We start from the raw sequence: 27,663 nt of genomic DNA, 5'->3' as shown, positions 1-27,663 counted from the left end.
GGTAGATCATGTCTCACAAACCTCATTGAGTTTTTTGAGAAGGTGACTAAGCATGTGGATGAGAGAAGGGCAGTTGACGTGGTGTACATGGACTTCAGTAAAGCCTTTGATAAGGTTCCACATGGTAGGCTATTGGAGAAAATACAGAGGCAGGGGATTGAGGGAGATTTAGCAGTTTGGATTAGAAACTGGCTTTCTGTAAGAAGGCAACGAGTGGTAGTTGATATTCAGCCTGGAGTCAGGTTACTAGTGGTGTGCCTCATGGATCTGTTTTGGGACCACTGCTGTTTGTCATTTTTATAAATGACTTGGACGCAGGCATAGGTGGATGGGTTAGTAAGTTTGCAGTTGACACTAAAGTCGGTAGAGTAGTGGACAGTGTGGAAAAATGTTGCAGGTTGCAGGGAGACTTGGATAAACTGCAGAATTGGGCTGAAAGGTGGCAAGTTGCGTTTAATATGGATAAATGTGAGGTGATTCACTTCGGGAGGAATAATAGGAAGGCAGAATACCAGGACAATGGAAAGATTCTTGGTAGTGTAGATGTGCAGAGGGATCTTGTTGTCCATGTACATAGATCCCTGAAAGTCACCCCATTACAGGAAGGATGTGGTAGCATTGGAAAAGGTGCAGAGGAGATTTACCAGGATGTTGCCTGGCCTGGAACGAAGGTCTTATGAAGAAAGGCTGAGGGACTTGGATCTGTTCTCATTGGAGAGAAGGAGGCTAAGAGGGGATTTAATAGACACATACAAGATGATCAGAGGATTAGATAGGGTGGACAGTGAGAGTCTTTTTCCGAGGATGATGACTTCAGCTTGTACAAGGGGGCATAGCTACAAATTGAGGGGTGATAGATTTAAGACAGATGTCAGAGGCGGGTTCTTTACTCAGAGAGCGGTAAGGGTGTGGAACGCCCTGTCTGTCAATATAGTTAACTCAGCCACATTAGGGGTATTTAAACAGTCCTTGGATAAGCATATGGATAATGATGGGATAGTGTAGGGGGAGGGGCTTAGATTAGCTCACAGATTGGCTCAACATCAAGGGCCGAAGGGCCTGTTCTGCGCTGTATTGTTCTATGTTCTATGTTCTAGATGTTCTTTTGTTCACTGATTCACCACATCGAGTGATGTTGAGGTCTACCTAGCTGGCTGCAGAGTGGTTCTAGCTGAGAATTGTGTAAAGGTTGAGGGGTAAGTTTCTGGCAGGAACAAGCTACGCTACTTTTGAGGCGCTTGGAAAAATACTTCTACACCTCTTGGGCCACCAGAAATACCTACTCCTTTATAGCCATGTTTTACTCTATCCAGCAGGGTCTTCAGTTGCACCAAATCTATAGCATGGGGATAATGTTGGCATCCCATTCGTCACCTTCAATATTTGCTCTCTCCTCACTGATACACAATGGCAGCAGTATATGCCATCCACAAGATATACTGTGACAGCTCACCATGGCTCTTCTACCAGGCCTTCCAACACTGCCTCGTCTATTAAGACATCAGATGCATGAGGACACCACAACCTGTGAGTTCCTCTCCAAATCACATACCCTCCTGATTAAAAGTCACATTATTGCTCTTTCAGTGTTGCCATGTCCAAAGTTTGGAACTCCCTTCAAAATGGTACTGCGAGTGTTCATATGCCCCAGGGGCTAAAGAAGGATGGTCACCAGTTCCGGATTTAGGCATAAATTAAATTAAGTTACAGCTTTGAGTCTCACATTATGAAGTGCTTCTAATTATTAAACAAAGACAAAATTTCACACTATTTATTTAGCTGTTAAAAAAAGAAGAAACTGAATTAAAAGACAATGGAGAAATTAGAATCTGTGTTTGTGTTGGAAATTTGTAATTGTTTGGTAGATCAGTTTCATAAAATAAGCAAAGTGCAACAGAACGCACAGGCAGCCCTTAATAAATGTGTAAAGCTTTAGACGTCACCCTCCCTCACTTCTTGAAAGAAACCTAAGGAAGTTAAGTCGAAATTAAACTCCAAGCAGAAGAAAACTAGGCTGATTTAGATTACAGGTATGTGAACAAAAGGAAAAAAAATGAGAAAAAAATGAAGTCAGTGATGGTGCTGCACATAATGCTGATGAAACATTTTCTCCAAGAAACATGGTTTGAGTGAATTCCTTTATCCCCATGATCGATGGACTCAAAACAAACTTGCAGAAAAGAGCAATCATAACAAAATGTCGCAAACAATTTTTCATTTTTGATTGGGTGGAATGCTTCAGAGAAACAGCTATGTTAAGGTGTAAAGCTTTTTATGAAGGATTATTATGATGATGTTGATGTTAGCCTTGTTGGAGAAATAATACACTTCCAAGCCTATATCAAGGAAAGTTATTCAGATGAAGTGCATTTATTCCACCAGGACCTGTATCAAGTCAGCATCAAACATAAGATTCAGTTGGTTTTCCCTAAAGTAGAAGCCATGCTGCAGATCTTTCTGAGTCTGATTGTAATAACCGGCTCAGGAGAAAGGTCATTGTTGTTGCTGAGAAACATCAATAACAAACTGCAGACAACAATGCTGCAAGATGTCTGCACTAAGTACTTTCTGCATAGAAAGTGATGTTCTTTGTAATTGATCATTTGACAACATCATTAGTGACTTTGCTGCCCAAAAATTTGCCAAAGAAGTAATAATAATTAATTAATCCAAAAGCATTTCATAATGTTAAAAGACTTATTGCAAGATATATATTTTAGATAATTTAGTTCTTCATTGTGCCAATGTAAATATGCAAATATAAAGCCTTAATATTTCTATTTCTATTTTGATTGGACTTCCTGTTAGACTGATAACAGTAACTTTTTTCTGGTAACATTATGGGACTTCTTAAGCATAACATAGGGCAGAACCTTATAGAGATCTGAATAATATGGACTATAAGAATGAATCAGATGAGAAATCTGGTGAGGCCAATCTTGATATTGGGTGCATTTGCTCACATTTTTTATGCACAGTGGTCTGGCGAGTGTGCCTCCTGCAAATGAAATCTGGAGAAGGAAGGTCTAGAAGCCCCATTCTGATCAGTACAAAAATCATCTCAGCAGATCCCGTGAACATGAACCACTGAACTGCTTTCCCAGTTTTCCCCTCTGTTCATATCACCCATGTTTTTTTATTTCCCTGTCTGTCTGACAGTGTCAAAAGGGTAGTTTATAAGGTGATTAGGCTTTTAACTCATAGAGTTAGATGCACATAATTAATTATCTATAGTTAGAACCAATTTTTCTTGTAATAAATAGTAATTCTTATCATGCACAAAAACTAAGACTCTATGGCATCCTGGATGTTTTTCAACACGTTCATTCATGAAAATTGAATTTGCAATTTTGTAGCAAAGCAACATCAGTATCTTTTCATCATGCGGGTTGGAGAACTGAAGCTCCTTTGTCTCAAATAGTCACAATGCAGCATGGAGTGGAGAACTCTAGTAATCCCTTAGAATGAGGATGATGTCAATAATGGTGAGAACCTGCTTGTAGACATTTTTAGCATAGGGAGGCTGTTATGTCACAGCCACTGAAGAGTGATTATAGCCTTTTAATCCCTCCTTCAGACCAGAGGAAACCTTGAGTTCTTTGTTTAAACATTTATTCATGCATCTGTGGGAGGTAGATCCCTCAAAGATGGGGCACCAACTCAAACTTTCCTACATAAAGTGATTTTATAGTGTTCCTCTAGATAATAAGTTTCTAATCATAAGGCTTTGCATTTACATGTCCATATCTCTCTCCAAACAGTGTTCACAATGTTTACAGTGCTATTATTATACATAACTATATTATCCAACTGTCTTCAAACTAGCATACTTGACTATACTGTTCAATCATGTTCACAATTTCTAACTATACGTACTCATTTGCGATTATCAGAAACATTTTATTGTCCTTTTCACCACCTTTCAGCTACCACAGAATGCTGCCTGATCGGGCAGCTCTCCCACACTTACTGTATACTATTGACGTATCAGGAGTATTTACATGTTGATGATCAACTTGCTTTGCTTATGAATTGCAGGCAGTGGAAACAATCCACTTAATAGTGTAGGCAAAGCAGTCCTTGAAACAAAGCCTTCACTTTTTACAATTAAGTTTATTTGAAGAGTGTGAAAAGTCTGATGAAGAGTCATCCAGACTCCAAATGTTAACTTGCCCTCTCTTTCCATGGAGACTGCCTGACTCACTGTGATTTCTAGCATGTGGAAATCATGCTGCTGGATCAGGTCAGATCAGGGAGATTGGGCTGAGCAAGGCTGGAGAGGATCAAGGGTCACTCCATCCACAATTAGCATAGGAAAAAACTAACAGCAAAACCACATCGATGCAAGATATCCCAAGAGACTTCATGCACTACAACTCATGAAATTGTATCAGAGATAATGGGAACTGCAGATGCTGGAGAATCCAAGATAATAAAGTGTGAAGCTGGATGAACACAGCAGATCCTGAGATGCTGCTTGGCCTGCTGTGTTCATCCAGCTTCACACTTTATTAACTTATGTAATGTTCAGTTTTCAGAAAGTCGGGGCTGAGACACAGTACCATCATAATCAAAGCTTTGTACAATTATAGCATGACTTCTACCTCTTTGCTTTCCATTGCACTTGAGATAGTGGTGAACACTTCTTTAAACTTATTAAGTATTTTTGTACCTATCAAAGATTTGAATATTTCTGCACCACTAGATGCTTTAGGATTTGCTTCTCTGGTGAGAACCACTGAACCAACTACAAACCCATTCACATAGTGTGCAATGCAAATTATAGGGCATCTGAATAATGGATTTTAGGTTTCTTAGCACATTGTTCTTGTTCAATGGGGTGATGACAACTTCTATAAATGAGCTATGCCCCTTATGATCAGAAATCTAGATCTTCTCTCCAACTCATTCAAACCAGAAGACTAAGAACACATACAAATATGATTCTGTTATTGGATTTAGCATTGTCCCATGTTGGTTTCTTTGCTCACTCACTTTTGTCAGAAAACATTACACACAAATGCCAGTTTCAACTATGAATCAAACTATTTACAGAGTATGCGCTACCATGAATTAGATGAATCATGTAATACAAAGAAAACTGAGATTGATTATCTTCATCTAAAACTTGAGAGACATTTTTGCTCAGAATTCAGAATAATTTGAGTGTGCAGATGTGTATTTATTCTTCTGAAGAACAAAAAAAAATTGTTTAAAAAGTCCAATAATGTAACATATAGGCTGGAAGCTAGTGATCTCCCAGAAGTGAGTTTGGTAGTTCAACAGGTGGAGAGGGGCATTTAATCAGGTAAGGGGTGCTGGGTGGAAATTCTGCCACCTTCCTGTCTCTCTCCAATGGCCATGGAATAAAGTTTTGTGCAGTCTTTCCTGGCACATTCACCAATTGAGGTCCTTAAGTGGCTACTTCATGCTCACTTAAGGATCTCATGCCAATGCCAGTGGTGGGAAAAACTCACCATTTGGGAAGTCCAAAGACTTCCACAGGATGATCCCTGTGCAGAACTACTCCACTCTTGATCAAAGGACGTGACATTGGAAATTGGGATTGTACTGAATGCCTCTCCCTTACCTTTGCTGCTGGCACTGGTAACCACAGTCACACTCCCACCACCACTCACATGTTGCCTCGATTTCTTGGCAACCATGAGCCTCCAATTGGTCAAATGCTGGCTACAGCTAGCACAGTGCAAAGCAATGAAACACCTCATGAGCAAGGCTGGAAGGAGTAGGGAACACTGGATTACTAGAGACATTGAGGTTCTGTTGAAGTCAAAGAAGGAGGCATACGTCAGTTACTGACAGCTTGGATCAAGTGAATCCCTTGGGGAGTGTAGGGGGAGTAGGGACATACTTAAGAAGGAAATCAGAAGGGTAAAGAGAGGACATAGGATAGCTTTGGCAGATAAAGTAAGTGAGATTCCAAGGAGATTCTATGAGTACATTAAGGGCAAAAGAGCAACTAGGGATAGAATAGGGCTCCTTAAGGATCAATGAGGCCATCTATGTGTGGAACTACAGGAGACGGGTGAGAAACTAAATGAATATATTGCAGCAGGGAGAGTCGATGGTCTAATGGTATTATCGTTAGACTATTAATCCAGAGACCCAGATAATGTTCAGAGGATGGCAGAGGATGGAACCAGTATTCAATAAATATCTGGAATTAAGAATCTAATGATGACCATGAATCCATTGTTGATTGTCAGGAAAAACTCAACTGGTTCACTAATGTCCTTTAGGGAAGGAAGCTATCATCATTACTTGGTCTGGCCTACATGTGACTTCAGACCCACAGCAATATGGCTGACACTTAACTGCCCGCTGGTCAAATAGAGATGGGCAATAAATGCTGCTGGCCAGTGACATCCTCATCCCATGAACAAATAAAAGAAAAAGAGAGAAAAATCTGTATTTCCCATGGGGAATGATGTGGAAGCTAGGGAACTTGGGGAGGTAAATAGTGATGCTTTGAAAAGAATCTATGTTACAGAAGAAGAGGTACTAGCAGTCTTAAATCGCGTTTAGATGGAAAAAAACCAAAAGGAACAAAAACAAGGGTCTAGGCCCGAAACGTCAGCTTTTGTGCTCCTGAGATGCTGCTTGGCCTGCTGTGTTCATCCAGCCTCACATTTTATTATCTTGGAATCTCCAGCATCTGCAGTTCCCATTATCTCAGGAACAAAAACAAAGTTGCTGGAAAAGCACGGCAGGTCTGGCAGCATCAGTGGAGGAGAAAACAGAGTTAAGGTCTCGGGTCCAGTGAATCTTTCTCTGAACTGATGGTGGCTGGGAAAACGTCAATTTATATGCAGAAAATAGGGAGGTGGGTGGGGTAGGGAGTAAACAATAGGATAGAGCCTAAAGAGAGGGAAAGGCAGTCGTAGTGTTAACATTACACACACCCTGTTGTTAGTCACTAACAGTCGTCATCAACAAGTAATTACCCTCCCAGCCTGATCGTTAACAACTCCTTTGTCTGTCCAACTGTTTTTCTCTCACTTTAGGCTCTATCCTATCACTTACTCCCTAACCCACCCACCTCCCTATTTTCTGCATATAAACTGACATTTTCCCAGCCACATCAGTTCTGAGGAAGAGTCACTGAACCTGAAATGTTAACTGTTTTCTCCTTCACAGATGCTGCCAGACCTGCTGAGCTTTTCCAGCAACTTTGTTTTTGTATGGATAGATAAATCCCTGGGACTTGATCAAGTGTATCCGAGGCCATTGTGGAAAGCTAGGGAAGAAACTGTGGGGACTCTAGCAGACATATTTGTATCATCTGCAGCCACAGCAAAAGTGCCAGAAGATTGGAAGGTGGCTACTGTGTGCCTTTATTTAAGGAAGGTTGTAAGGGAAAAACCCAGGAACTATAGAGACTGGTGAGTCTGACATCAGTAGTGGGTAAATTGTTGGGGGGATTCTGAGAGACAGGATTTACATGCATTTGCAGAGGTAATATCTGATTAGGAATAGTCAGCATAGCTTTGTGTGTGGGAAATTGGTTTCAGTAACTTGATTGAGTTTTTTGAGGACATAACCAAGAGGAAAGATGAGGGCAGAATGGTAGATGTTGTCTACATGGATTTCAGCAAGGCTTTTGACAAGCTTCCACATAGTAGACTGGTTAGTAAGGTTAGATCACATGGGATCCAGGGAGAGCTCACCAATTGGATACAAAATTGACTTGATGGTAGGAGACACAGGGTGGTGGTTGAGGATTGTTTTTTGGAGTGGAGGCCTGTGACCTGCAGGGATTGGCGCTGGGTCCACTGTTGAAAGTTGTTTATAAATAATTTGGATGAGAATAAAGGAAGCATAGTTAGTAAGTTTACTGACGACACCAAAATTGATGATACAGTGGGCAGTGAAAAAGGTTATCTAAGAGCACAATGGGGTCATGATCAGCCAGACCAATGACCTGAGGAGTGGTAGATGAAGTTTAATTCAGATAAGAGTGAAGTTTTACATTTTGATAAGACAAACCAGGACAGGACTTAAACATTTAATGGTAGGCAGTGGGGATTGTTGTCGAACAGAGAAACCAAAGGGTTACATAATCCTTGAAAGTGGCTTAACAGCTAGACAGGGCAGTGAAGAAGGCATTTGGCATGCTTGCCTTCATTGGTCAGAGCATTGAATATAGGAGGAGTTGGGACATCATGTGGCTTTATAGGACATCAGTGAGCCCACTTTGGAGTACTGCATACAGTTCTGGTCACCCTGCTAGAGGAAGATTGTTATGAAATTGGACAAAGTGTAGAAATGATTTACAATAACGTTACTAGGGTTGGAAGATTTGTGTTGTAAGGAGAGGCTGGATAAGTTGGGACCATTTTTCATGGAGTGTGGGAAGTTGAGGGGTGAACTTATAAAATAATGACAGGCATAGATACGGTGATTAGCAAAGATCTTTTCCTTAGGGTAGGGGAACTCAAAACTAGACGGCATAAGTTTAGGTTGAGGAGGGAAAGATTTAAAAGGGATTTGAACGGCAACTTTATTACAGAGAATGTACTGCCAGAAGAAGGGGTAGATAAAGGTGCAGTTATAACACTTAAAATAAATTTGGACAGGCACATGAATACCAATCGTTTAGATGGCTACGTGTGAAAAAGGTGCTAATTTAGTTTGGGAAAACTGGTTGGCACAGACGAGTTAGACTGAAGGGTCAGTTTCCATGCTGGCAGACGCTATGACTTTGAAACAGGTGGGCCTTGAACCTGGGGCCTCCGGGTTCAAAGGTTAGGACACTACCACTGTTTCACAAGTGCCGAAGGCTTGCTGTATAATCTTAACGCATTAATTGCATTTGTTCATTCAAGCAGGTTACTAAGAATTCATGAATTGACTAATTAAACTGGGCACTCAAGAAAAATAGTTAAAAACTTTATCAGAGATAATGGGAACTGCAGATGCTGGAGATTCCAAGATAATAAAATGTGAGGCTGGATGAACACAGCAGGCCAAGCAGCATCCCAGGAGCACAAAAGCTGACATTTCGGGCCTAGACCCTTCATCAGAGGGGGATGGGGAGAGGGAACTGGAATAAATAGGGAGAGAGGGGGAGGCGGACCGAAGATGGAGAGTAAAGAAGGTAGGTGGGGAGGTAGGGAGGGGATAGGTCAGTCCAGGGAAGACGGACAGGTCAAGGAGGTGGGATGAGGTTAGTAGGTAGCTGGGGGTGCGGCTTGGGGTGGGAGGAAGGGATGGGTGAGAGTCCTCCTACCAACCAGTCCAACCTGTCTCTGCCTCCCTAACCGGTTCTTCCTCTCACCCATCCCTTCCTCCCACCCCAAGCTGCACCCCCCGCTACCTACTAACCTCATCCCTCCTCCTTGACCTGTCCGTCTTCCCTGGACTGACCTATCCCCTCCCTACCTCCCCACCTACACTCTCTCCACCTATCTTCTTTACTCTCCATCTTCGGTCCGCCTCCCCCTCTCTCCCTATTTATTCCAGTTCCCTCCCCCCATCCCCCTCTCTGATGAAGGGTCTAGGCCCGAAACGTCAGCTTTTGTGCTCCTGGGATGCTGCTTGGCCTGCTGTGTTCATCCAGCCTCACATTTGGTTAAAAACTTTGTTTAGTTGAGGGGGAAAAAAAGAGTTTAATTTGTACTTAAACCACAACTGGACTTTCACTTAAACAAAATCTCAACCACTATTAGTTTAAAGTTTGTGACACATAACAAATACCATGAGCTCCACACTCTCCTTCAGCCTGCTGTACATTTGACCAAATAGAGCAATTATAGTCTCTTCATATTGCATTAGTTTTTTTTCTCCCTGAGGGGCTCTACCACCTGCTGCACTTCACTCTCTTCCATTGAATAGCAGTTCCCTCTTTAAATGCAGTGCCAGGGAGACACAATGATTTAGCCCAAGGAAATTAATTCCAGTGATAACGTTCTTCTCCCATCTTACCATGTATAATGTGATTTGCATTTTTGCTATTATAACTTGTTAAACTTACAATGCTCTTGGGCGTCAGCAGTTTTTTGAGTGTCTATATATCTATGTGCAAATTTCCATTAGATGCATATTATCTGTGTGTGACAGTAATATTCAGATCCAACCTTCATGCTATTCAATAAGTCTTACAGTCATTTCCTTATTTATTTTAATTTTCTTTTTATTGTAAAGGTTGCACTTACCTTCTAGGTGAGGCACTGCAAAGCATGCACTTCTTGCCTCACCATGTAATTTGTAAAAATGTCCCATTACTTTGCTTGGAAAAACTTGGAGTGTTTCAATGCTGAAATGCACTATTCTCTTTTGAAGCTCATTAGTTGCCCTATAATCTCTAGATGAGAGATTGGCTAACCCATGACAATGGGCATGGGGATCACAGAACATGAATAACCAGCATGTGTTCGTTGCATCAAAATCTACAGAATAAATTTTATGCTGCCTCCTATTTACTATTTACCACTGGCACTGTGCATTAGCCGCAGATATCAGCAATGCACCTATTGACTAGCAATACTTAAAGGCAGCTTGTACTGTGCTATGAAACTTGGGGCAAAACTGACAGTGTGAGCACCAATATTTTCATATATGGCACTGGGCAGCTTGTTAGAAAAGCTGGAAGGAAAGACCGCGGTCTCGGATTCAGGGGAGGATGGATGCTCAGGAAGCAATGAGAATAAGTGGTGACAGAGTTCCCTCATACTTCCACTAGCACGGATGAAGCAGAGGAAAAACTTTAATAATCTCACTGATCTGAGCTGTCGAGATCAACAAGTTCAACGTCGGATGAATTACAAACTACACCACTAACTTTCTCTACTACTCAATTCACAAGACACCAATCACCTACCTAACAGCAACTTCCATGGCTTGGATATTTCAGGAGTTGTGGAGATTGTGTCTTATCCAAAATATCTACAGGATCCTGATTGGGCAGGCCTACATGAACTCGATGCTGAGCTCACAAACACCTGTTGGAGCAAGGCTTAGAGCGAGGTCTGTTTCCTACAATTTATGACTTATGCTGTTTAGAATGTGTATAAATGGTGGATTATGCTCATGGAATTCTTTAGCAGTCAAGTTACTCAAATCCCAGCTCCTTGAATGTAAGAAACAAAATCACACAGTGTCTCTGAGTTGAAAAAATGTTGTGCTTGCCATTTAAATGGTGAGTCATTGACATAAGTCTATGAGGACTTATAACATTAACACTGCTCTTCTGCTTCCATAACCCAGCATTGTCAGAGTGGGGAACCTGTAAGTAAGTACTTGAAAGGATTTAATTGTACTGAATAGGCTTTTGTCCATGAGAGTTTTTTAATATCATGAAAATTATTACATTATTTTAATATCATGTAGGAGGGGGAAGTTGTGATGGTGTCGTGGTATCACCAATGGACTAGTAATCCAGAACCCCGGGCTTTAATGTTCCAGAGAAATGGATTTGAATCCAACCACAGCAGATGATGACATTTGATTTTTTTAAAAAGGGTCTGAAAAAACTGCTAGGTTAATGGCAACTATGTAATCACTGTTGATTATTGTTAAAAACCCATCTGGTTCTCTCATATCATTTAGGGAAGGAAATCTGCCATTGTTATCTTGTCGAGCAAGCATGTGAGTCCAGAACCACAGCAATGTGGATGATTCTTAACTGCCTTCTGACAATCCATTTAGTTTCAGGGCAATTAGGGGTGGACAATAAAGGCTGGCCTAGCTGGCAACACCAATGCCCCTATATCAATTTTTTAAAAAGGTAGATTTTTAGGCCTTTACCTTATTTCACTTCATCATAGCTCCTCATGTCTACACGTGTTAGATATTGGGCAAGTTGTCATCGAGGTTATAGGGAGAAAGATTGTTGGGTAGGTCATAGGTTAGCATGAATTGGCACTAAGTTGAACATGGGGCTAGATGGGTCAAAGGTTTGGGTAGACAGCTGTAATGTAGAATGAAAAATATAAGGGATCATAAGAGGTAGGCAACAGGGCCACAGAAAATCTGAGGAATCAGGCCATTGCTGGAGAATGGTTTGTTTGGGTGAATTGGTGAAGGGTGAGGGGTGAGGGCTATGTTTTATTTTACTAGTGTCATTATACCTGGGACAATATCCCAGAACATTGAGATGGATTCTTTAAACAGCCCCCATTGTCAGTTTAATATCCAGCAGTCCCTATGGCCCATCCAAATTGTTTCTTGTGGCAAGGAGCACAACTTTAGCATACTCGCACACTTTTGGCTGAAAACCAGCCATTCGAGTATGTTTCTCCTGAGGGAGGTGTGTTACATTGGGAATCATCCCTACTCTGTGCATCTGCCTCAGAAGTGAAAATCCAGGCTAATAAATTAATCCCTAGGCCTTCAAGTTTTTCCATTTTACTCCACCCTCACCCACTCAACACTGTGGCCTCACACCCACAACTTGGACCTCCCATACAGGGACAGCTACTCAACCATGACATCCAAATATATTACTGGCATTCATTAACACACTAACTTGCAGGAGAAGCATAGCAGTGGACGGGAGCAGAGATATGGAGGAGGACAAGCACATGGTTAAACCCCATGGAGAGTCAACATGGGAAGGGATATCACTGAAGGAGTGAAGTGATGCATGATAACGGTAGCTGGATACTTAACCCTCTCTCATATCTCCTTCATGTCACAGTCCATCTGACGTAGAAACTGCAGCTAATGTAAGCACACATTATAGGTACAAAGAGGAAGAAGACCATGGAGATGAAGAGACATTATAATCCCTCGATATTATAATCATAGCCCCCAAATCAGAAACTGATGCTGATGCAGGCAGACCTACATGTGGTGAGGCACCAAGAATAAAGATGGTGGATCTAGGGCAGAGGGGACCTTGATCAGATTGATCAATGGGCTGAGAAGTGGCAGATGACCTTTAATTTGGACAAATGTGAGGTGCTGCATTTTGGTAAAGCAAATCAAAGCAGGACTCATGGAGTTAATGGTGGACCCTGGGAAGTGTTGCTGAACAAAGACACTTACGGATGCGGCTGCATAGATCCTTGAAGGTGGACGTGCAGATGGACAGTGTCGTGAAGGACACATTTGGGACACTTGCCTTCATTGGTCAGAACATCGAGTAAAGGAGTTGGGATGTCATTTTGCAGCTGTATAGGGAATTGGTGAGACCACGTTTAGAATACTGTGTACAATTCTGATCACCCTTCTATAGGAAGGATGTTGTTAAACTTGACAGAGTGCAGTAAAGATTTACGAGAATGTTGCTTGGACTGGAGATTTAGAGTTATAGGGAGAGGCTGAATGGGCTGTTTGTTGCTTCTGGAGCATCGGAGTCCAACAAGTGGCCTTATAAGGTTTAAAATCGTGAGGGACATGGAAAGGGTGAATTACCAAGGTCTTATCTAAGGTTGGGGTCTCCAAACTAGAGAGCATAGGTTTAAAGTGAAAGGGGCAGGATTTAAAAAGGATCTGAGGGGTAACTTATTCATGCAGTGGGTAGTGTGTGTAAGGAAAGGGCCGGCGGTGAAAATAGTAGACATGGGTCCAATTACAACATTTTAAAGGCATCTCAATCGGAATATGAATAGGAAGGATTTAGCAGGGTATGGGTTAAATGCTGGCAAATGGGACTGGGTTAGATTGCGATGTCTATTCAGCATGGGTGAGTTGGATTGAAGGGTCTGTTTCAATACTGTATGATTCTGTGAAAGCATAGAGCCTGTGGCAGTTGACTGGACCATGAATTGCACATTAATTATGTTGTAGAAGAATGCGATGAGGTTAGCCTCATCATTCATTGTTTCAGCTCCTTCAGTGACCACAGATTTAGTGATATCCTTCCCATGTTGACGCCTCCATGGGGTTAGAACATTTGCTTATCCTCCTCCAGATTTTTGCTCTTGTTCCAGGTTACAGCTGGAGGCAGAAACGAAGATTTGAAAATGCTGGCAACATTCAGCAGATGAAGTAGAATCTGTAGTGAATACCCCTTCTATTGAAGTAATGCAAGTGCACCTAACATTTGATTAATCAGAGGTCATGCAGTACCTTAGATGGTGTCACAAAATCCAATTTCTCCTCAACTCTCTACTTACTTTCTACATATGGATATGACATTAAAATTACAGCCCGGGATTAGGCATCCCCACCTATACTCTCCTCTCTACCTATCTTCTTTTCTCTCCATCTTAGGTCCGCCTCCCCCTCTCTCCCTATTTATTCCAGAACCCTCTCCCCATCCCCCTCTCTGATGAAGGGTCCAGGCCCGAAACGTCAGCTTTTGTGCTCCTGAGATGCTGCTTGGCCTGCTGTGTTCATCCTGCTTCACACTTTGTTATCTTGGATTCTCTAGCATCTGCAGCTCCCATTATCCCCGGGATTAGGCTATTTGGTTCAACCCGTGTATGTTGGTATTTATATTCCAGATCAGCAGTAATATCTTTTCTTTAAATAGCCCATATCATCTATTGTTAAATATTGCATACTTAATAATTACAGAAACATTTTCCTCGAATGGAGAAATAAATAATAAGGAGAATAAACTTAAAATGAGAGTTGGGCCATTCAGGGATGACATACAAAACAATTTTTCACTCAGAAGTTGTGGAAATGTGAAATTCAAAGTTTAGTATATCAAAACAATTGGAATTACACAACACAGAGATTGATAGATCTATTTTACTTTCAAAAAAGTGTTGATGGATACATTGAGCATAGACAGACAAATGGAGTTGAAGTATATTTAAATCATATTCTACTGGAGCAGCAGAACAGACTTGAGGGACTAAGTGTCGAACCTATGTTATGATCTGGCTAAGAACCAATAACATTTTGCTTTAAAGTCCTCAGCATGTGAGATCTAAGGAATTTGCAATGAGAATAAAACCACAAGATTCTACAGTTTTGGACAAAGAACAATAAACCTTACAATACAATGTTGGAATACAATCTACGTAATATGTTCAACTTATGTTCTCACACATGAATTGCTGTGTGGAAAATAGAGATAAAAGGCTGATTGGAGACCTTTTATTGCAAATAGCAAACAGAATCAAGATAATCATGAATCTTTCTTAGCAATTCACCCACAGAAATCAATGACATTCATTAATAATCTCATTAAACTTCACAAGAGATTCGAATTCTTTCCTTTTGCTATTCTGGCCTAGGAACTTCCTCTCAAGAGTTTCTCCTTCATTGACTGCCTCAACGCCTTCTCCCAACCTGATGAATCAGCCTTCTTCCCTGGATGACAAAACTACACACCAGTATTCATAGACACAACTCCAGGTTTTCATCAAGGCTGAGATGCACCAAGCCAGAACTGTCCCAAGATTTCCCCTGGGCTCTGTCCTGCTTTTACATCAAACAAAAACTGCTTGTGAGCTTTTCAACCCCTTTTTCTCAGATATAATCAACTATTAATGATACACAGCTTTTTCTGAACCCCTACAGCTTCCAAGATTTTTCAAGAACCCTGACTCTAACACTTAGTTCTCTAATAACTCTGAGAGCTTCTTCCTGAGTTCTCTAGTAGCAAGATAACTAACTGTTCTTGAAGTCAATCTGAGTCCTCCACACACAGCCCATTTAGTTTAGCTGTCTTCTGCATTACCACTAAAAAACAGGACTGTCAAACATGAAGTGTACGTCTCTCAGTGTATCATGCCTTTGAATTCTTCTCCAGTGACCGCCAAACTGTCCTGAGTGACCTATTGAAAACCTTGCAATAAGTCCAATAGCTATTGCTGGGCAGTGTGTAATGTAGACACATGGCAACTCTCAGGACTGAGTGTACTCTGAAGGTCACATTCTCACAGAATTCTGGCTTCTACTACAAATCACATACAATGAACAGTGGATTCATCACATGTTCTACAGACTCATTCAGTTCACTCAGCGTGCTTATATTTTCAAAGCTTCACAACCGTGTGTAAAAATGTCTCTTCTAACATTATTGTATTTAATGTTATATCTATGTTAACCAGGTGTCTTAAACAGCAGAAACTATCTGTTTTTATTGAATCTATTCCATCCCTTCATAATTTTAACTACTTGCCTCTGGGTTATATGAGTGTTGTTCAAATTCTGTTCTGGAACTTGAGACCAAAGTATCGACACCAATGTATTAATGAGGGATGCTTGTAATGTCTGAAATGCCATCTTCTGGTTGAGACATTGAACCAAGACTCTGTCTATCCTCCCAAGTGGATGTAAAAGATCCCATGGCACTATATCAAAAAAGAGCATCGGAGTCATACCTGGTGTCCTGGTTCATATTTACCCTTCAATGAACACCACGTCAATAGGTTATCTGGTTATTGTCAGACTGCTGTTTACAAGAGGATACTATGCACAAATTGGTGGCCACATTTTCAACATTACAACAGTGTTATACACATCGGTGGCCACATTTTCAACATTGCAACATTGTTAACAAACTTACTTCATTGTTTGTAAAGCACTATGCTACGTCTGACTGCTGTGAGCAGCTCCATATGAAACACAAGCTTTTCTCTCTCTACTAACCACCATAATCTCTATTATAATGAGCACAGCTATTGTTTTCAAGATTTCCATCGTACTGATATATCCTTAGTTTTCAAAACTGCACACAGTACTCTACCCACAAATTTAATAGGTTTTGTCTAGATTTACTTTTTCATTCTAACACTAACATTCTGTGTCTTTTGTCTTTAAGATAGAAATCCACTGGCTGCTTTTCTTTAATAACCCTAACACACCAGAGGCTGTCACTGGACCTGAAACGTTAACTCTGACTTTTTCTTCACAGATGCTGCCAGATCTGCTGAGCATTTCCAGCAACTTCTGTTTTTACACCAGAGGCTGTGCTTCTAATGTGTTCTGAACCTGAACTCTAAATCTCCCCACTCTTTATATGTAAAGCAAGTTTACTCAATCTGCAGTACATTTGTTTAAGCAAAACACATTCCTCATATCTTGACCCAATAACTTATCAATCTTGCAAATGCCTTTTATTGTTTGAACTATTAGGTCCTCCTATTTCAGTATTGACCACAGATTTAGACAGCATTCATTCCAGCATTCCAGCTGCATAAAGATATTTGGGAGATTTATACTCATTAAGGGCAGCACGGTGGCTCAGTGGTTAGCACTGCAGCCTCACAGCGCCAGGGACCCGGGTTCGATTCCCACCTCGGGCAACTGTCTGTGTGGAGTTTGCACGTTCTCCCCGTGTCTGTGTGGGTTTCCTCCGGGTGCTCCGGTTTCCTCCCACAGTCCAAAGATGTGCAGGTTAGGTGGATTGGCCGTGCTAAATTGCCTGTAGTGTTCAGGGGTGTGTGGGTTATAGGGGGATGGGTCTGGGTGGGATGCTTCAATGGGCAGTGTGGACTTGTTGGGCCGAAGGGCCTGTTTCCACACTGTAGGAAATCTAATCATTTAAGTGGTTCGTTAGCTGCTTGAGAAGTGTTAAGGGATCATTAATGCTGGAGTGTTGAGGTTAGTTATGACATGCTTGACACAGCTAGTGAATGTGTTTTCACTGAAATCGCAAGTTAGAATGTCATGCGTTCCTCTGATTCTGTTAATAGTTCATGATCAGCTAGAAAATTGAGGCATCCCCTGAATTTCTCTTTGAAAGAGGGATTTCATCCGCAGAAGAAAAAATGATGTTCCCACCTTTATTCCCAATGCCAAGGTAAAGAATTAAATACCCTCCTTCACAAACCTTATTATGGGCTTCAGTCAGTACATGCTGCCATTATTCAGGGTCTGGTCTCCCATATACTTTTAAACAGCTTTGTTTTCTCAATTTCAAAATGCTTATTTCTATTCAAGCATCTTTTGCTCAGCATTTTAGTAACGGTCCTGATTGTAATGACACGGGACATTACATCCAAAACATGATGTGTTGCTTGCTGTTGATCTCAGAATCCCTAAATGAGTCAAAGATTGGAACTCATGGCATAAGGAATTCCTGCCATTGGCTCCAGTGTGTGTCATCAATTGCCTTGTAAGCAACAGACAGAGGGGACCCATCTTTTACAAGATTAGTAGTAAACTTTGCATCCCAATGCAACTTGATGTCTTTTGAATGGGTGCAGATTCCCACTGACAACCACCTCTAGCATTGACCACACCACAAATTGTGATAAACATTCCTTGGCTGATGGTAGCGTAGCTTCTGTGCAAAATAGATGTGGTGCCTTCAGGAAGGTTGAAAAGTATCCCCTTCTTTGCCCTTGAACAGCTAATGATAAAAGTCTGAAAAAGCAAGTGAATATACTAGTCTAGTGCTAATTCACTCTAAAGACACTAGGCATTAATAATTGTCTCGATGGGTGATTTATCTACACAATGCAGTGTTATTATGCCTGTATCCTACTAATCTCTTTTTGCCTTTTCAATATCAGCCAAATCAACCAAATTTAAACAAATAAACTAATGTTGGTTCCTTTAAAAAGCACTGAAACAAAATATATACAAATGTGTGTCAAACTAAAGTAACATTTTGGGTTAAAGAATGAAGCAGATGAAGAAAAACACAGACCATCTCCTGTGGTGTCCACACGTGGCAGAACTAACCACATCGGAGAGGCAAGCAGTCAAGTCTTCGTGGCTCAGTGTCAGCTTTTTGAGAGATGAATTTAAAAATTGATAGAATCCCTACAGTGTGGAAACAGGGCCTTCAGCCCAACAAGTCCACACCGACCCTTAGAGCATCCCACCCAGACACATCCCCCTAGTCCTGAGCACTATGGGCAATTTAGCATGGCCAATCGACCTAACCTGCACATCTTTGTGCAGTGGGAGGAAACTGGAGCACCAGGAGGAAACCCACGCAGACACAGGGAGAATATACAAACTCCAGACAGACAGTCGCCCAAGGGTGGAATCGACCCCAGGTCCCCAATGCTGTGAGGCAGCAGTGTTAACCACTGAGTCACCGTGCCACCTCAATTGAACTAATTAATTAACTGGAGGACTGTCCCTTAAAAGGGTCACTTTAACTGAAATACAGATTGTATAGAGAACAAATTTAATGTAAAATGTTATTTTGAGTGAATGAAATAAATTTTAGCCCCTGTTTGCCTCCTTTCTTTTAATATATTCACTCATGGATGTGGGCACCTCTGGCTGGGCCAGTATTTATTGCCCAACCCTAATTGGCCAAAGGGCAGTTAGGAGTCAGTCAACCACATTTGATGTGGGTCTGCAGTCACATGTGAGCCTGACCAGGTAAGGATAACAGATTTCCTTCCTCATTGCACCAATGTACCCTCTCCAGATATTCCTAGTTGTGGACTTATCCACGGAAGAGGGTCATTTGTAGAGACCACAATGCCTCCTCTTCTTACCATTCATCCACTGTCTGGACCTACCAATGATCTCTTTGGTCAGGCCCAGCAGTAGACCTACGAGAAGGTCCTCTGATCTGTCCACCCTCTCCATAACAGGTAGGCAAAACTAAGGGGTTGAACAGCAACCAAGATTTAAAAGGTAGCCCCATCAAATAAATGTTGCCTAACACACCTTGTGTATACATGAAGCATGGGCTCTGCAAGGTCACAGAAAGTACAGCTGGTCTGGGAGCCCACAAACCTACTTAATCTACAATTGTATTGGCCCGGTTACATCCAACAGACTCCACATCAATTTCCAATGATAAAGATTACACATGATAAAGGATACAGGATACACTCCTGGGTTGAAAGCCGGCTGGGTAAGACTGAAGATGTGGGAATTGTACAAAGGAAACCCCCTCTGAGTCAAATGGAATGGCACAGAAGGCAGTCTGTCTTTACAAGTGCTGTATGTGATACCTTCTGATCAACCCATTCAGGGACATTACAATACATTGTTAGAACAGTATGGACTTGAACTTAGGCCTCCTAGTTCAGAGTTAGGGAGACGACCAGTGCGTCACAAGGGCCCTTTATAAGCACTTCAGACACTTAATTAAAGTCCTTCATCTCTGTGTCTTAACAAAATGAAGACTTATAATTAACACCCAGTACTGTTTGTGTGAGAGAGAGATAATGGGAACTGCAGATGCTGGAGAATTCCAAGATACTGTTTGTGTGCCCTGCTATTAGTCTCCTTCCTTCAGGAAGCTACTAAATTAACTCTCTGTATACTTGTTCTGGTTTTCCAGTTAGATATTAAAGCTCTATTGATTCCATTCAAAGAAAACCAGGCCATTCTTCTGTGATGCTGGTCATCAGTTCATCATCAATACTATCAAAAGCACATTAATTAATTGTTCATGGGAGATGATCTGGTTCCGTAGGCAGGTGCTGAGGAAGGTGATGTGGCTGTGATACCTCGTTTGCTTCTTGACACGGTCGAGCAGTTTCAAGGCCGAAGAGATTACAAGAGAGTTGCAGTGGGAGAGAGATTCTCTGAGGTTGGTCTGGAGGGAGGGGGGTAACTTCTTCAGGTTAGGCATCCCTGGAAGAGGCTTTGCAGTGAGGTTAAAATTGTGATCATAGATAATGGGAACTGCAGATGCTGGAGAATCCAAGATAACAAAGTGTGAAGCTGGATGAACACAGCAGGCCAAGCAGCATCTCAGGAGTACAAAAGCTGACGTTTCAGGCCTAGACCTGGCATCAGAGGGTCTAGGCCCGAAACGTCAGCTTTTGTGCTCCTGAGATGCTGCTTGGCCTGCTGTGTTCATCCAGCTTCACACTTTGTTATCTTAGATTCTCCAGCATCTGCAGTTCCCATTATCTCTGACCTTAATTAATTGTTCAGCTCATTGCTGTTTGTTGAATCTTCCCAAGTGCAAACACTTGATTGTTTGCCTATATCATAAATATTACAGAAAGCATATTGAAATGTGCATATAAGGCACGATCTAAAAATATTTTTTCTGCCTGAATTTGAATTAAACCTTAAGAACTTACATTCCCTTTACAAATTTTCACCAGGGATTTTTTTCTAATAAGTGACAATAAGATCAGTGAAAATCCATTTAATCGTTTGCAGTTTCTCTGATCTTCTGCCACGGTTCCAGTGACCAAACACCTGAGGATTGAAACCTACCAAATATAGTGTTTGAAATGTAGTTGTGTTGTGAAGTCTGTACAGTAATGAATATTCGCTGCTAGGGCTGTGCATCTGCTGCTGATCTCTCAGAAGGAGAAAACAATAAAACTGAGTCATCCTGATCCAACTTGTCTTTATACTTCAAAATGAAGGTCTAGTACCACGAGAGTATTCATTTCCAAATACTACCTTTTTTCATTGACTGTTTTTCTCCTTCCAGGCCACTTCTGACGTACTGTGGATTGACTCCCTAAATTAGCACCATCTCAATGGGACATCATAGCCCAGTGGAGAGCTGTGAAATATTGCTGTAACTAAATACACCGAACAACTCCCTCCACCTGGGATAGTAGGAACTACCGATGCTGGAGAATCTGAGATAACAAGGTGTTATCTGGGAGTGTTTTCACCAGGAATGTGAGGACAGCAGACAGATAGGGAAAACAGGCAGTGAGAAGAGACTCACTCATGACTGTGGGAAGCTCTGAGATGGAATTCATTATGATGTAAGAGCTGCAATATTGGAATGGTTGACCTGACACAGTGCTAGCCAATTTAAAATATTAATATCTATTCAATCTCAACACTTCCTAGTTCAAATAGTACATAACCGCAGCTAATAAGATGGGCATGGATGAATTTCGGGGCACATGCATTCAGGGTTCTTGTTAAGATGAACAAGCAGCAAGATGTGGGAAAGTTTCTTTCAGGCATTGTAAAAGGAGGACGGCTAGTAGGATGATTATTATTTGCTGAATTTATTGCTGGTTCCAACACATTTGCCTCACAACGATAGATGCTTTTACTTGCCAGAACCTGGCCAAAATTGAACCGGATGCCCTATCAAAGACTGTCTTCCAACAGCAAATTGATTGAACATTCTACTGACACCTTGAAAATATCAGAAGCAAACCTGAAAAAGGTTAAAACATCACAGCAGGCTGATATGACAACATCAGAGATATGTCACAAAAACAGAAATTGCTTGTGAAACTTGGCAGTTCGGCCAGCATCTGTGGGGAGAAAGCAGAGTTAGTGTTTCAAACCCAGTAGCTTTTCTTCTGCCCAACCTGGTCTTCTATATAATAAATACCACCCTTTCCTAGCTGCTGTCAGTTCTGATGAAGAGTCTCGAAATGTTAACTCTGCTTTCTCCCCACAGATACTGCAAGACCTGTCGAGTTTCACCAGAAATTTCTATTTCTGTTTCAGATCTCCAGGATCTGCAATTGTTTGTTTATATTGAGATATCTTAATGAATTGCCATTCCAGTTTTCAGTGTATTGTCCCTCTATGATCATTCAGACAATGGCTTCGTGGATTTGTTCGGCCACCAAGCCCTAGTTAATGCTGTTGAATGGTGTATTTTACCCTAGTAAAAACTTAAAAACATTCACCAGTTACACACAATGTTTTGATTGTATACTTTTAAATAAAACTACTGTTAAAAGTAGATTCCCTACTGTGACAGCACAATGATGCCATGCTATAGTTCTCAGCATTATCGCACAAAACAAGATGTGGCATGTCCAGTACCAGCAAACACCCACCCTTTCCACAATCCCCACCCCAACCCCGTATCCCTGTCCCCACCCCACAGTGAAGCACACCATCCCAAACAGACTCTGAGCAGTACCAGGCAGAGTAAAAAGATGGCAGTGCAGAAACAGAAATATATTATAAAGCTTTTTAAAATGTTGGATTTTATTTCAAAGAGGCTGCAATGCAAAGGGTGAGAGGTTCTGTTACAGCCATCTGGAGTATGCTATTCAGTTCTGGGTACCATACCTTGGAATTGATATATTGGACTCTGATGGAGTGGACTCTGATGGAGTGTGGCCCATATTCAGGGAGTGATATCAGGTTCAATTATGTGGACACATTGCATAGGCAAGGCTTGTATCCCATTGTGTATTAATTGAGGGGTTATCTAACTGAAGCATTTCAGCTCATTAAAGGACATTATAGAGTACACATAACCTACTTCTTGTGGTTTGGGTTGACCAGAGCAAAATTCAAGTATTAAAACTTAAACTAAACCATTCACGGCATTGCTTCACACAAATGGTCGTGACATTTTGAAACTCTGTCCTTGAAATAACAGTTGACCCTGAGGGTAAATTGAGTAAAATTGCAAAATTGAGATTGATAAATTTTTTTTTGTTAGGCAATGTGCATTAAGGGTTTGAAACCAGTGCTTTATAAATAGCATTCAGATACAGATCAGCATAAGAGAAATGCACAGGCTCAATTGCCGAATGGTCTGCTGTTGTTCTTTATGTTCCAAAAGGACTCTGCACACATTCTGTAGTAAAACATGGAGTGCTACTGACAGACAGCTGTGAGCACTACAACTCATTTACCAACATATTTCCTTTTCCTTCTCTCCACCGTTAGCATCACTGACAGTAGTGGCTCTACGGATGAGGATTCATAGCTATGAATAAGCTTCATCTCTCCCCTCCATACAGTGCAGTATTTGGGATCTTTCCAAATGCCAACTCACCTCCTCACTAAAGCAAAGTTTTAACAACAATTGAGCATGAGGTTCACTGCTTAACTCAGACCTCAGCATGAAATGCTGAGGTCTTGATCACTCCCTGTGCTCTAGAAAATCCGACTCTCAAACGCAGGAATTACATATATTTCCTTGCTCTCTCGTGCAAAAGACTTACAAACTCTGATCTCTTTTTATCGGTTATATGCAGTACACAGGAAATTTTTTGCTCTGTTTCCGCATACTTTTAGGTTATTTTTTTTTGTGAAATTACACTTGCACAGAGATTTCCACCCAGCAGCTTTACAGGCTCATTGTTTGATCAATGCACACTGTATAAGCCTTTTGAAAAAAAATCCTAAGACACTTTTTCCCCCAGTCTGTGTGATGGACAGATAACTGCAAAACAAGTGCTATTTATAGCAATGGAGGAAATGTGGCCTCCCTTCTCTCTGTTTCTCATTGTTCTGTCTGAAAAAAAATTGTCTGCATGCAACTGTCGCTATAGCAACAGACAGGGTCAAAGGTGAATGCTCAGTGTGTCAGCCACATGCTAAAACCACCAGGCGTTAAAAAAAGAGGAAAATTTCTTGCCACTGCAGCAATAACACTACTTTCTGAATTACAAAATAATGTAATAATACCGGCATTTGTGTCCAACAACATCACATCATTAAAATATCTCAGAAGACTTCATATCTTTTACACACACAAAGAATTAGTTTGAAGTGCAATGATTGTTAGGAAAATGTAGCAGCCTTTCTCTGTCAGTAACAAGACAAAAATAGCATTAAAATGATTGACATGTTAATCTGTCATTTGATGGTACTGGTGTGGGAAAGATTTTGCTGAGACACCTGATGGCTATTTTGGGGTGTTGCAGGATTTGTAGCCTTCCCCCAAACTAGGAAATAGAACCTACATTTCCACACATTTTGGATTAGTATTCTTTTAAAACCATGTGTACACGCAGACTTCCAACCAGCAACATCACAGGCTCATTATATGATCAACACACATAACCATATGAGCCTGTGTGGTGCAGAGGATGTCGGGTAAAATAAGAATTTGCAAACAATCAAATTTAGTCTGAGAAAGGGACCAGGGCAGGGAATGTATGAAGAAAGCGGAGAAGGAATGTACCAGAGTCTGGACATGATGATATCAATTCTCCCATGTTGAATTGAGGAAATTTGCAGTCAATCCAGGCTTAGATGCTGAACAACAAGCCAACAACAAAGGCTGCAGTAAGGTCCAATGAGACGGTCATCAAGTAGCACTGGTCTTGGCGGAATGCAAGTGGAACCTGGATATTGTCAGATGATGAGAAATAGGAGGGGACCAAGGATAGACCATCATGAGGTCACTCCAGAGGATATGATGCAAATGTGGAGCTAGAGACATTTCCAGATATCCTCTAGCTGGCTGTGTTTGGATAGATAAGAATGGAATGAGTGAAGTGCGAAGATAGTCTAAATCACAATGGAGAATGGAAGGTGGGAGTTGGAGGAGGACAATGTAGTTGACTATAAAGTCTACAAACAGATTTAGTGAGCAGACGAGGGTCAAAATCATCAGATACATTGTAAAACTTTGAACAGTGTCGTTTGATAGCTGTGACAGGTAGGTAAACTTGATTAGAAGTATGTTCAACATGGAATTTTAGGGCATGGATTTGAAAGGTAACAGCAGTACCTTTACCACAACGGTACTTCCTCAATGTTGAATAAAGATATCAATTAGATATGTCCTTAAGTTTTAAAATATTGAAGTTGAATCATTTTGAGATAAATTAAGCAACGTAAACAATTGAGCCAAACAAAAGGAATCTTTTTTTTCAAAAGTTTATCAGATAAACACAATGCATACATGCATGGTAAATAAATATTTGCCTCCAGGTCCAGAAATTGTATTCACTCAAACATCTTCAAATGTTCCATAGATTGGATATTTTAAAAAAACTTTCTGGAGTACTCAACAAAATGAAAAAGGTTGTGCAGGCAATGAATAGCATGCTCCATCCAGAATAAACAGTCATACCTACCTCATCAGTGAGGATTGTTTTCAAACGTACATGTCAGAAGTGAAAACCAGTGCTTAACTCTCTGCATTACCCAGCTGCCCAACTCCACATTTTTCTGTGGCCCACTTCATTATTCAGAGGAAACAAGACTTTCAAAAGCTTTCATAAACTCAAAATGCCCTACGTATAATATTCTACTGAAATATTCTACTTTTGTGCCAAGTCTGTCATTCGATTATCTGGCCATTATATCTTTGTTGTTTCTGGGAGCCTGTTGTGCCAAGTTGGCTCCTATATCTCCTAAATTACATCAATTACAGTACATTAATTGGCTAAGTCCTTTGGATATCCTGACATGACAATAGGTACCATATATATGCCAGCTCTTTGTTCCCTGCACAAAATACAAGGTGAATTTGATATGTAACCATACAGTGAAAGGGTTAAAAGCTGAGAAATTCAGATGGGAGAGAATGTTCCACTATGATTTGAGTAAAATCAGAACCACATGCGAGGAGATTATTGCGTGTAAGAGATCCGAATCCTGAGGTTCTCGTGGGGCAGGTACTTAAACACAACACCACAGCGAAAAAAAAGCTCCCTTTGTAGTGGCATGCTTTTTTGGTATGTCTGATCTCAATCCTGTTCCTCAGCTGTTCAGGTTTAAAGAATGGGCAGCCGACAGCATAATGTGATCTTGAGCCCAGGGGGCTAACAATGTGGGGTGCACAATCTTCAACAAGAAACCCTACCTCATGGGCAATGTCACCAGGAATGTACTTGAGCAGGACTTCTGTCTGCTATAAGGTCAGGTGCTGACCAGTCTCTCATGACATTCTCAGGTCAACTATATTTCAGACATTGACTGGCAGCATTTCTGCCAGTGTTGAGGATATTTGCCTCAGAAAGCAGGAAATCACCAAACCTCACAATTTGGGCACCTATGGTGGGTTAAAGAATTCAGATGACAGAATGGTGGTCATTTTTTATTTTCTATCAAAAGTCTGATGATCCTTTTATTGTCCAGTGAATTGCATTGACTGTGGTGCTGCATCTTAAACAGTGCCCACTCCCAACCACCTTTTCAAATCTTAGCAACATTGGATAATAATAAATTGGTGCCATACCTGGTGTCTGGTTGTTGTAGAGCATTAATCATAGAAAATGTGATTCTGGTTGTCGCATTGTTATTACAACTTTATTTCAATGTGGATATCGCTAGCATCCAGCTAAAGCAATGGATCTGTAATCATTCGTGAATAAACAGGAATCCAAAGTCCTCACAGACTTGCACATTCCCTCCAAAGTACCACCACAAGAAAAGGGGCTTTCACCCACTCTCACCGCTGTTGGGGTAGCAAGGTGGTCAGCGGTTGGCACTGCTGCCTCATGGCACCAGGGGCCCAAGTTTGATTCCAACTTTGGGTGACTGTGTGGAGTTTGCACGTTCTCCCCATGTCTGCACAGATTTCTGCCAGGTTCTTTGATTTCCTCTCATTGTCTGATGATATGCAGGTTGGGTGGGTTGACCATGCCAAATTACCCATAGTGCCCGGGGATATTCAGGCTGAGTGAATTAGGGTAAATGGGGAAATGCAGGGATAGGGTAGGGGGTGGGTCTGGGTAAGATGCTCTTTGGAGAGATGGTGTGGACTTGATGGGCTGAATAGACTGCTTCTGAAAAATAGGGGTTCTATGATTTTTTTGATGGAGTTAGAGCTGAAATTCCTATTGAAAGGAACTTGGCTAACTGACAGAACCATTCGGCATTTGATGTTAAACACATCAGATTTTAGCACAGGTATTGGTGCCAGCATTAAATGATGGGCTCATTGTTCTTCCCAGAACTAACTTTGCACCTATTTTTCCACAAGGTAAAGACTGACAGGCAATTCTGAAATCCTAACAATGTATCCCAGCCTGTTTCTGTTCTTTCTGCTCGCCTGTATTCAGAGTATTTATATATAAACTCACTAATGTAATCAAACAAGGGTCATAAGAGGTTAAACCTTATTGGGTTCTTTTGAAATTACATGACTATGCAAAACTAACTGCTACTGAATACATGCTTTAACCTTGGAAACTAACTGGTGCAAGTTTAAACCAACTGAAAGGGTAATTT

The sequence above is a fragment of the Stegostoma tigrinum genome, chromosome 26 (genome assembly GCF_030684315.1).
Source record: "Stegostoma tigrinum isolate sSteTig4 chromosome 26, sSteTig4.hap1, whole genome shotgun sequence".
Taxonomy (NCBI): domain Eukaryota; kingdom Metazoa; phylum Chordata; class Chondrichthyes; order Orectolobiformes; family Stegostomatidae; genus Stegostoma; species Stegostoma tigrinum.
Note: the sequence above shows the minus strand (reverse complement) of the source record.